Below are 10643 nucleotides of genomic sequence, written 5' to 3'. Positions count from 1 at the left end.
TACGTGGGCATGTGAGGAGAAAGCTTTCAAATTTCTATTGTGCCCCAAATCACAACAAAACAGAAGAATATGTCTCAAGCGGGCATATTTTTCTGTTTTGCTTCACGGCTGACGGGTCTTCACTGGCTAGATCACAGCAAGGCAGGCAAACAATTTCGCAATTTCACAAGTTGAGAATGGCTTGAGACAAAGAAATGTTCTCCAGTAGCTTTGAGCATGAATCATTATTTTAGTAAACAGGGGAGCTTGATTGCATAAGTTTCTTAGATTTTCTGTATCTATTCCTGCAAAGGAAATAATAGTGAAGTGATAAGGAAAGAATCTGGCATTGTTTCACCTTAAATATATTTAAAGAGTTTGCAAAAGACAGTGGCTTGGCTCTAGGCCGCACATGTGGCTTCTGCCATAGCCTCTTTTGCAACTTAACCAATCTATTCCGGTGTGTGTGTGTGTGTGTGTGTGTGTGTGTGTGTGGAGGGGGGTCCTTTGGCCTTCCAGACTGCTTTTTCACAGGCAGGGGAGGCTATACGGACATGGGGAGAATCTTTCATTATTAGAAACATTTCCTCTTAGGTTCCATTAAGAACAGCAACAGCAAAAAAATCATCCAAAGCACTTTAGTAGCAAGGGTGTATTGTATTAATTTAAGCAAGTTTGTACATATTTTCTTGTATCTCAGCCTTAAATTGATATTCTGCATTCTGTTTCTCTGCAGTTTAAGAGTGAGGAATCATTATGCAAAACGAAGACTTATTTTTCCTGTTCTCCAAAGCAAACGTGACTAGCATGTCAGTGGACAAAATCAAACTATGGTACTATGTGGTCTAGGTTCGCCTTGGGAATGCATCTAGAAAGAAAGTAGTTGAATTTGTCCTGTCTTAAAAAGCCTAAAATACACACTGGAGAAAAAACTATGGAAGGGACTCAGAGAGCAAAACAGTTTAAAAACTGAAAGGTTTTTCTAGCAGCAAACGGTATTAACTTCCTTCAACATATGTCTCCCGTATTCCTTGTTTTTCCTTACCAGTTCTGATTGAATCAGTACTGATTTCCCAATGACAAAAAGACAGAAGCCTGAATGTCTAGACTCCAAACGGCCTCTAATGAGATTTTATGCAATCTTCTTGCGACCCAACATTCTAATCTTTTATGCTAAACTGAACATCCAGCTGACCACCATGGGTTTCCCCCCACAAGGAAAACTTTCCAGTAATAAAATGTTATATTGGCTTATCTGATCATTTGTAGATCATTCTTAGCCTCCAAGTAGTACGGAAATCACCCAAAAGTACAAATCCAAGAGGCTGTCCACTTTTGTCCCTTGGGAATCGATATCTACTTCCACATGCCCATTCAACAGAACAAGCAGATTCACCATTAACCTTTACACTCAAGGAAGTATTTGGAAGGGGGGAAATTCATTTGATTTCTAGGATCAATCTATTCATCAAATAAAACTGAAAGAACTGAATTGAAGGTCTCCAAATAAAATGGATTTCCATTCCTCTGTTTTTCTGTTTTGAGGGATTCTAATTCTATCTGCTACGACTTCTTCAGTCAATCAATCAATGACTAAAATTTGCATGTATTTCCATATGCTTGTATACATTATAAGTTGGAAGGCTGCTGCAATTCTCAGGTCCATTCTGCACAACTTAAATGTAGCTAAAGTCTTACCTTTTGTAAACGTTATTAAATTAACGTTCTACATGAAGTCGTAAACAAACCGCAAAACTCCTGCCAAACTCCAGCAACAACAGAAATTTTATAGCGCTTAGGGGGAAATCCAGAAAAGTGGATTCCCCCTGAAAAAACCGTTAACACTTCTGACACACAGACACAGAGAGAGAGACACACACACACACCACACACAGAGACACGGACTAGACATTTTCCTCCAGGATTGTTGGCAGTCGTCCTGGTCAACTAACTAAATGAAACTGTTGCATGATCAGCTAGAGCCCCAGACGAGCATTTGAACAGCAAAAAGCAGCCAGTGGGTGAAACAGCTAAAGGCCACAGTGGTGGGGAAAGTGGCAGACCATCTCCGTTCTCCCTAGCCGCCTCCCCCCCTCCTCAGATACATACAGACCCTACTTTAAGACAGGGAGGGAAAGAGACAAGCACCATCTCTGTCTTTTCCCCTCCCGGAGATGTTAAACATATTTGGGAAAAGAATGAAAACAACGGTGCTTCCATCACTGTGAACCAAATCCATATGAGGGCCTCTTTTGGGGTTCAAATACCCAGCTGGGGACACGCTGCTGTCTCCTCACCCTGTCCCGTGGTTGGAGCGGCCCTCAATTCAAGGGAGGGCAACCGTGAGACTGAGCAAGCGGGGCTAGTTCCAGCCGGAGATGTCTTTTCACCCCAGGCCAATCTCTGGTGTTCCCTGCCAAGTGCAGGGGCAACTCCTTGGCAACGGCAGTGGGGTCAGGGGGCACAGAGTTTCCTGAGCGCTGCAAAGAAGTATTCTAGGTGGCTCTTTTACCTCCTTCAGGAGAGGCAAGAACTGCCTTGAAGATGCAGAAGTGAGGATGGCGACAGGATCTCTTATTCTCTGGGCTACTCTCCTAACCCAGTTGTGTCATCCCCCTGTGTCTCCCACATCCTGCAGCAGCCGGTGCCATGATGAACACCCACAGCAAGCACTGGGGTGGTGAGACATGCCAACAACAGACAAGCCCAAATGCTTTCTGCTCTGGCCTGCCTCAGTGGGAGGGGGAAAGTGTTTGAAAACCCTCCAGGCACACCAAGGCCCACTGCTGCCGCTAGCAAAACTGCCTTTCATTGAGCAGTGCTGACCCACACCCATAGGGACAGTCAGAGCCACAAGACAGCCGAATTCTGCAACGGAGACAAAGATGACATCACCCCATTATTCCCCCAATGTGACTCAACGCTCCACTGAGCACTTGAAAAGCCTGCCAGAGGAGAAGCCCCCACCTCGGGCTGATAGCCCCTTTGCAGGAAGAGCCATTGGGGGAAACTGGTGGGAAAGAGCCCCCCACTTATCTTTCACCCCAGAGGCCTCGGGAGGAGGCGCAGCTTGCCCAATCCCATGCAGGCTGGCTCCATATCTGCGGAGGGGGGACTCAAAAGGGAGGGAGCTGGTTTAAGTGGGACGGCACTGGTTTCAAGGCACGGAGGCTGATCGAAGTGCCAGCAGCAGCTCAGCAGTCAGGCCGGTGTGCTGCGAGTGCGCTGCCAGCTCACCATCCTAACGTAGGATATTTGGACCAGCCCGGTACGTAGCCCTTGATGAAAGTCCGAGAAAAGGAGGCGAGGAACTCTGCCGAGGGAGCGAGGGCCCAGGGCCGGATGCCTGGAGGCTCTAAGGCAAGTGTTGCTCTAGGGCAGGAGGGGGCAGCAATTACGGGGGGGGGGATGTCTTGCGCCGTATGGATCCCTGGTGTTGCGAGGTCTGAAAGGAGTGGTCTGCTGACCCGGTTCCATCACGTGACCACATCCATTTTCAGCCTGCGATGGAGCCTGTGGAGAGAAATGTACAAATCATCAGCTGAATTGTGAACTTGAAAAGAAAGAAAAAAAGGAAGGAAAACAAGCTTGGAATAACTCTCTAGTAGGGATAAGATAAGAAAAGCTAACATTGTGACAATTTCAAGCCTATAAAGCTACAGTGATTAAAATCGCCAGCTGATCTAAGCGAGGGCAGGGGGGGGGGAGCTTTGTGGGATGGACTGCTGAGGCCGGCCTTATCTGGGCACTGGCGGGAAGCTCGGTTAGGCTGCTTGGAAAGGCCGGCGGGTGACAGACACCAGAGTGCTCTCTCTGCCTCTGTCTCTCTCTGCCTCTGTCTCTCTCTGCCTCTGTCTCTCTCTGCCTCTGTCTCTCTCGCTCTCTGGATTCAAATGGGTAGCTGTGTTGGTCTGAAGTAGCACAATAGAATCAGACTCCAGTAGCACCTTTAAGAACAATAAATAAATCTGAATAAATCTTTGTTGGTCTTAAAGGTGCTAGTGGACTCTCGCTCTCTCTCTCTCTCTCTCTCTCTGGGCCTCTTTTGTGTCTCAGAGAGGATTCACCGTTGCGGAGCCTCAGGAGAGAAATCCTCTGCAATCCGCACCGGACAGGGTGGGAAAGGATCGTCCCCTCCTTGTGGCCATGGCAGTTCTGTGACCCAGGAGCGAGGGGGTGACCTTAGGATGGTCATTTTCTCTCACAGGCTTGGAGCTTGCCAGCAGGGTCTGGAAGAAACAGCCTGTCCCTTGAGTGGAGGCTTCATGGGTGGAAATGGGCAGCCAAAGCTTTTTATGGCATGGAGGTAGAGAACACCGCCTTGCAAATGTCTTTAAATGGGGACTGAAAGCGGCTTACATTGTTCTCCTCTCCTCCCTTTTATCCTCACAACAACCCTGTCAGGTAGGTCAGGCCAAGAGCGTGGGATTGGACCAAGGTCACCCAGGGAGCTTCTGTCCCCTTAAGCCGTGTTTCCCCCCCCCCCCCACTCCAAGCGGTTGTCAGCCCTATTGAGCTGCTGTAGGAAAGGACAGATTTTGACCCAAAGCAGCAGTTTGAGTCCAGCAGCAGGAAGTTTTATTCCGGTATCAGCTTCCGTGTGCACACAGGGCCGCCCGCCTTCTTCTTCAGAGATGATTCTTGCACACCACCCGGGAGGAATACAGGGAGAGCTGCCCTTGCATGACCCCAAAAGCAATAACACCAGGCAGTTTTTCAAATCCTTAGTGGGTCACCAAACATGGGCAGAGAGCTGCATTTAGGGCACAAACGGAGAAGACCTGAAAAGGAGAACCCCGCCCATGGCGTTCTTCGGCTGCCTATGAGATACTCTCAGCCCTGTGGCTTGCACCCTGAAAGAGCCAGCCCAGCCCACAATTGAAATTACTCCGCATATTTTTTGGTTCTCTAAATGTTATATTATTTTATGAATTTTATTTAACTATTTAATTTGGTGTAGAGAGCCAGTTTGGTGTAGTGGTTAGGAGTGTGGACTCCTAACCTGGCATGCCAGTTCAATTCTTCACTGCCTCACACGCAACCAGCTGGGCGACCCTGGGCTTGCCGCAGGGCAGCGGAAAGGGAAGGCGATTGTAAGTCACTTTGAACCTCCTTCGGGTACAGAAAAGTGGCATATAAGAACGAACTCTTCTTCTAAAACATTTCCATGTCCCGTTCCCACCCAGTTCAGGGTCTCCAGGGCACCCAATGTTAAAACATCAAAAAACACGTTGTTGATATGTTGAAGACCATGAACTGGGTGGAAAGTTGGCCCGGAAATTTATAAGGATGGAAGGAATTTTTCCCCCAGTTTCTGAGGAGGCAAACTGTAGGACATAACTATTGATTTCTAGATAGTTTGATCCTATTTTTGTGTCATAAACAGAACCTTAATAAATGGGAGAAGGCGGGGAAAATCTTGTAAATTTGTTGAGTTCATTGTTTGGATTTTACTTTCAAATTAGAGGGCTGATTTGCAATGTATTGTTGGATTTGCCATTGACTGTGGGGTACTGGTTTCATTGGTGGGGGTGGGGACAGAGCCTAAAAAGGGACCTCCCCGCCCTTTCTTCTTGGGCTGCTCCGAGAGGGTCAGCAAGTTATAAAACTCGGCGTGTTACATGAACACCGCTGGGGAAAAGGTGCCCGATTCCTCTTTCAGAATCCTTCCTTGCCACTGCTCAGCACAGGCAGCGCGGGTTGCCGGCAGCGCAAAGCTTCTTCGCGTCTGTTCGCCCCCCCCCCCTTCCCACTGCTGCCCTTTGGGGCGTCTGCAGCCCGTCCGCGGGCTTGTGGGAAGGCCACTGGATGGCGCCCAGTGAGAGGCACCCCGACAGTCGAGGCTGGCTTATCCATGCAGCGCCTGCAGCCCGCAGCAGGGTTCCAAAGCAAGCCCGTCCCTTGAGTGGAGGCTTCGTGGGCGGGAATGGGCAGCCAGAGCTTCTTATGGCATGCAGGTAGAGACCGCCGCCTTGCAAATCTCCTTAAATGGGGACTGAAAGCAAGACCCTCGCCTCTCTCCTTCCCCTCCCCCCTCTTTCAGGGCCCTGGGAGTGGCACCTCTTTCCACTGTCTGACCCCAGTCTGGCTGCTCGGCCCCTATTGTCCTCTGCTAGGGCTCCGCGAACCCCCAAACTGGCTCTGGTGCTTCCGCCGCAAATCCTGAAGCCCCTCCTGGCCACGGTCAAGCGAGGCTGGAAGGATGCTGCTCCGCTGGTTTCTCTTAGTTCGGCAGGGACCACTTTTGCGGCGCATCTTCTCAACAGCCCTGTGGGGCAGGGCAGGGCAGGCGAAGAGTGCGTGATGGGGCCAAGGGCCCGCCGGGTGGGGGTTTGAGCCTGGTTCTCCAGATCCTAGATCCAAGCAACTCCACGCTGGCTCTTCCTCCCAGGGGGCTTCCCTGCCTCCCTTTGTCCTCCGGGCAGCCCGGGGCCTGGCTGAGGCGAGCCTCGGAGAGAAGGACGGCCGGCTGCACCCGCACTGCCGCTGGAAGGGCCACCTCTGTCCCTTGCAACCGGTTGAAAAATGGCATTGAGATGACATTCATGACTTAGCACGGGGAGGGGAAAGCGCCCTCTCAACAGAGACTCGAGCCGGGACTCCTCGGTGAGAGCCCCGCACTGGAACAATGTCCCCCCCCCGAGTAATGCCCCCCCGGGGGGGGCTGAGCAAACGGCCGGCGGAGACTGCCCTACAGACCCAGGGGGCCGACTGTCCCGCACGGCAGCTCCTCACGGCGCGGCTGCTCAGGCTGGGCGCTTGGAGGCCCGCGGGGAAAGGCGCAGCCCCACTCTCTGCCCGGCGCCTCCCCAGTGACGGCCGCGCGCAACTGCGCCCCCCGAGGAGAGGATCGGGCTGCGCAGCGGGCGGCTCTTGGGGGTCCCGGGTCGGGCTGCGGGGACACTGCAGGGGGAGAGGCGCCGGCCGGGGCGGGAGGGCGACAGATCCGTGCCGGAGGCGCCCAGAGAGGCTCCTTCAGGCTCCCGCGGAGACCAGCCGCAGCTGTCCCGCGTCGGTGTTAGTCGCGCTCTGGGCGGAAAGGACGAAAACGCCGCGGTTTCTGGGGTGTGTGTAAACGCCAGTCTTTTAAATTCGGAGCGGACTTCCTAGCGCCAAGCCCTGCTGCGACAGTAGGCGCCTGCCTGTCTCCCCAGCCGCGACGTGGACGAGGGTGCCGGCCTAGAGATTTCCCTGTCGTTATTCATTTGTCCCCGGCTTTCTCCTCCACGGGGATCCAAAGTGCCTTTGAGGGTGAAGTGATAAAGCCGCATTTCTGAGCATGTACAAAGTGCCTCTCCAGTAGGCACACACACAAGCACGGGCCTAGCTTGCTGATTCTTTTCCAATTCGAAAATAAACACGGTTTAAAGTTGAATAATTTGAAGAAGCCCAAATGTGACCCTGGCTCGTGGGCCTCCGTCCCGGATAGAGGGGCCTTACAGCGGGCGGGCGGGCGGAAGGGCCGGCCGGCGCCTCTCTCACGGTGCTAACTAATGCTGCGACCCTTTGCCCGGGGGTGCGGGGTTGCCTTTCCACACGGTAGACTCCCGCGCATCGGGAAGGCTTTATGGGGGGGGGGGGGAGGCGCCTGCAGCAGCAGCTCTGCCTGTGAGTCCGGGGCCCGGCGAACCAGCAAGCGGGAGTCCCGCTCGGCCCGGAAAAGCCAACGAAAACGCTGGCCAGGCCAGGCCAGGGGCGACCGGCGGCCTGGCGGGGCGACCCCCGTGGGCTTGCCCCCGCCCAGCTCAGCTGCTTCTGCCCAGAGGCCTCGCCCAGCCCGCGCCCGGGAGCTCCTTCTCCTCGCCGGGCCCCCGATTCTGAGCGCGGCTCGCCCGGAGGAGGCCGTCGGAAGCTGCGGCTCCGGAGCGGCCCGAGGACTGGCTTCGGCGGGAGGTGTCTCAGTCTGCCTCAGCCCCGCAGGGAGCACCCCTCCCCCGGAGCCTTGGGCGCAGGGCCGATCTTCTTCCTGCAGGGGCAAAGGCACGAGGCTGAGGACCCCCCACCCCACCCCACCCCACCCCACGCCGCGCCCGGCCCCAGCGCAACGGCGGCGCCATCGGCTTGTCGCTGGGACGAGAGGCGAGACCCACGGGCACCTGCCCTGGCCGTCCAGCCGTTTCGCTCCTCGCCGGGCTCGCCTGAAGGCTGGCACGTGGGCCCTCGGCCGCCGCTCTCCAGACCGCCAGGCCGCGATCCTTTAGTGGACGACGGCTGCCCTCGAAGAGCCCCCCCCCCCCGACAGCACTGGTCGGCAGGGGAATGGCCAGCAAGGGAGGGGGGTGCAGGCAGACTTGCAGCGGAAGTGCTCTTCTGGGACTCTGGGAAGCTTGCCTGCTCCGCCCCGTCGACCAATATCTTTTCCTCTGCTTTCCCTCCTTAGAGCACTGTGGAGACAGGAGATCCGCCACTCCGAAAGACGGCCAGGTCCCCCCGCTGCAAGGGCCACCTTTTGAAGCGCACAGGAAGCTGTAGACTGCGCTCCTCGGCACATTTACTGTCCCGATCCTGAACACGAGAGAGTCCCGCATCAGGCTACCACATTTCCGCAGTTGCTCCTCTCCCCGCTGCGCAAGCCGAAGGCCCTGGGATGCTGGCGTCGCCTCTGGCCTAGAAAACCTCCAAGGAGAAGCCGTCGAGGGGCTAATCCATAAGGCCGCAATCCCATCTCCGCGCGTTCCCCTCCGGCGACTGTGAGCCCCGACCCGAGGGCCCTGAAAGCCGCCAGCAGAAGTGCCTCGCCTACCCCGACGGGCCAGAATCAAACCAGCGGGGCAGCCGGCCTGAAGGTAAGCGGGGCTGGGCGGCGGCGGGAGGCTAAAGAGGCCCCACCGGAGATGACCTCTGTGAGGCCGGCTGGGAGGCGGCGGGGTCACTTCTGACTGCCCGAAGGCTCGCTGATCCGTGGGGCAAATCCCCCGGGGGAAGCCGGGGCTCTGAAATCAGCCGCAGGCAGGCCCACCGGCCGCAGGAACGGCGAGGGCTTTCACCCGGCAGCATTTCCGGAGCAGCGGTCCCTTTGCAGGACACCCCCGGGAAAGCCGGGCCCGGCGCTTGGGTGGGGGGGCGGACTCCGCAGATGTGTCGCCCCCCGGTTTTGCATCCGCGCCGGATCCAGACAGGGGAAGTGGCGAGTGAGCTTCGGGGCTTCGGATCCTGCCAGCGTGACTACGAGGCGCGATGCCCTGTGAAGAGGCGCGGTGGCGGAGGCTGCCCCAGAGGGCGCCGGCAGGAGCCCGCGGTTAACCTGCGCTCTGTGAAAGCAGCCAAACGATTCAACGACCGCAGAAGGAGAGCTGCGTGTTTGAGAATCCGCATTTCAATACCCGCAGGAGTCCCAAAGCGGCTTCCCCACTACAGACCAGCAAACACATAATGGTCAGATCGACTTGTTAGTTCCCCTAGAAAAGCTGGCCTCCTTCAAAGCGGAATTCCCAGTTCGAATCCCAAAGAAATATAGTTTCAAAACATTGTATTTGTTAATACCCTTGATGTCGATTTGATTGTTTCCTCCAGCCCAGGAACTCCAGCTTTTGGGCTGCAAAGGGGAGAAGGCTTGCCTGGAACCGATCGGTCCTTTTCTGAGCCAGCCTGGCATAGTGGTTTCATTTTAATTCGTTTTATATACCGCTGCCTCTAATCCAGAGAACCGGGGGTTTGACTCCCCACTCTTCTCCATGCAGCCAGCCGAGTGACCCTGGGTCAGCTACAATCCTCTTAGAGTTATTCTCACACAGCAGTTCTCTCAGAGCTCTCTCAGCCCCACCTACCTGACAGAGTATCTGTTGTGCCCAGAGGAAGGGAAGGCGATCTTTAGCTGCTTTGAGACTGTACAAAAAAGCGGGGGTAACGCCCCCCCCCCCAGATCTTGTTCTTCTCGCAAAGAGTGATGTGCCTTTGCAGTGTCCAGAGGCAAGCACACATTCTCCGCTAATCGATCTGCGATTTGTGCAGCGTCACATCTGGAACACACACCGCATACATGAATGCCATGAAATCCAGCGGGCCCCCCACCCCCAAGCCCTTGCGCCGATTGATGCCGGCAGGCTGACTGTCACCTACCTTGCCCAGGAAACCCCGGTCTCCCACCCCGGCCGACGCCTGCCTGACGGCCTGTCCCATGGCCTCCGGCCGGCCGGCCGGGCAGGGGGAGGGGGCGGCGACGGGACGGATCTGTCCCTGCCCCACCGGGCGATGGTGGCGGAAACCTGGGGGAGAGCCTCCCCTCCCCCCCTCCCTCCCTCCGCTGGTTTCCTCGCTGCCCTTCTCGCCGTGTTCAGCCAAGGGGCGAGGAGAAGGGGCGGCGGAGAGGCCGGCGGTGAAGGCAAGAGGGAGAAAGAGAAGGAGCCGGATTCGTCTCTCCGGAGGGGATCGGGGCCCTCGAGGGAGACTGGAAGGCGGAAGGTGAGCCGGGAGCGATGAGGCCTGTGCGGGTGCCCCCCTCGGAAGGGACCCTCGGCCACTTCGGCAGAAGGCGGATCCTCGAGCGAAGGGTCTTTGGGGAAGGCGCTCAGTGGCCAAAGACGGGAGGGAAGCGGCCACTGGGAAGGAGACGCCAGGAAGAATGCCTGCAGGGACCGCCGCGGGCTCAAAGCGGAGCCCCTCCGAGGGGGAACAGAGGGGGAGGGGGCGTTCAAGCTTTGGTCACGACCGTCGAGGCGACCCCT

General features: G+C 55.8%; 1 protein-coding gene and 1 long non-coding RNA gene across 3 annotated transcripts in view; one reads left to right on the top strand and one right to left on the bottom strand.

Moving 5' to 3' along the window:
• Nucleotides 1-626: 626 nt before the first annotated feature.
• Nucleotides 627-10195, bottom strand: LOC143844867 (uncharacterized). The gene is made up of 3 exons (XR_013234169.1): nt 10039-10195; nt 9747-9938; nt 627-3492 (listed from the first exon to the last, which is right to left on the bottom strand). It is a non-coding gene; the product is annotated as an uncharacterized LOC143844867 (long non-coding RNA).
• Nucleotides 8313-10643, top strand: part of GATA6 (GATA binding protein 6) — a 35004-nt gene continuing 32673 nt past the window's right edge. The window contains exon 1 of one of the 2 annotated variants that reach the window (XM_077352621.1): nt 8313-8765. The gene's annotated coding sequence lies outside the window, so the exon portion shown is untranslated. Of the gene's footprint in view, nt 8766-10255; nt 10381-10643 lie in introns of those variants that run through there. The other variant, XM_077352624.1, reaches the window with a different exon arrangement.

Source organism: Paroedura picta, chromosome 9 (genome assembly GCF_049243985.1).
Source record: "Paroedura picta isolate Pp20150507F chromosome 9, Ppicta_v3.0, whole genome shotgun sequence".
Lineage (NCBI taxonomy): Eukaryota > Metazoa > Chordata > Lepidosauria > Squamata > Gekkonidae > Paroedura > Paroedura picta.
Note: the sequence above shows the minus strand (reverse complement) of the source record. Positions and strands in the feature narration are given on the sequence as shown.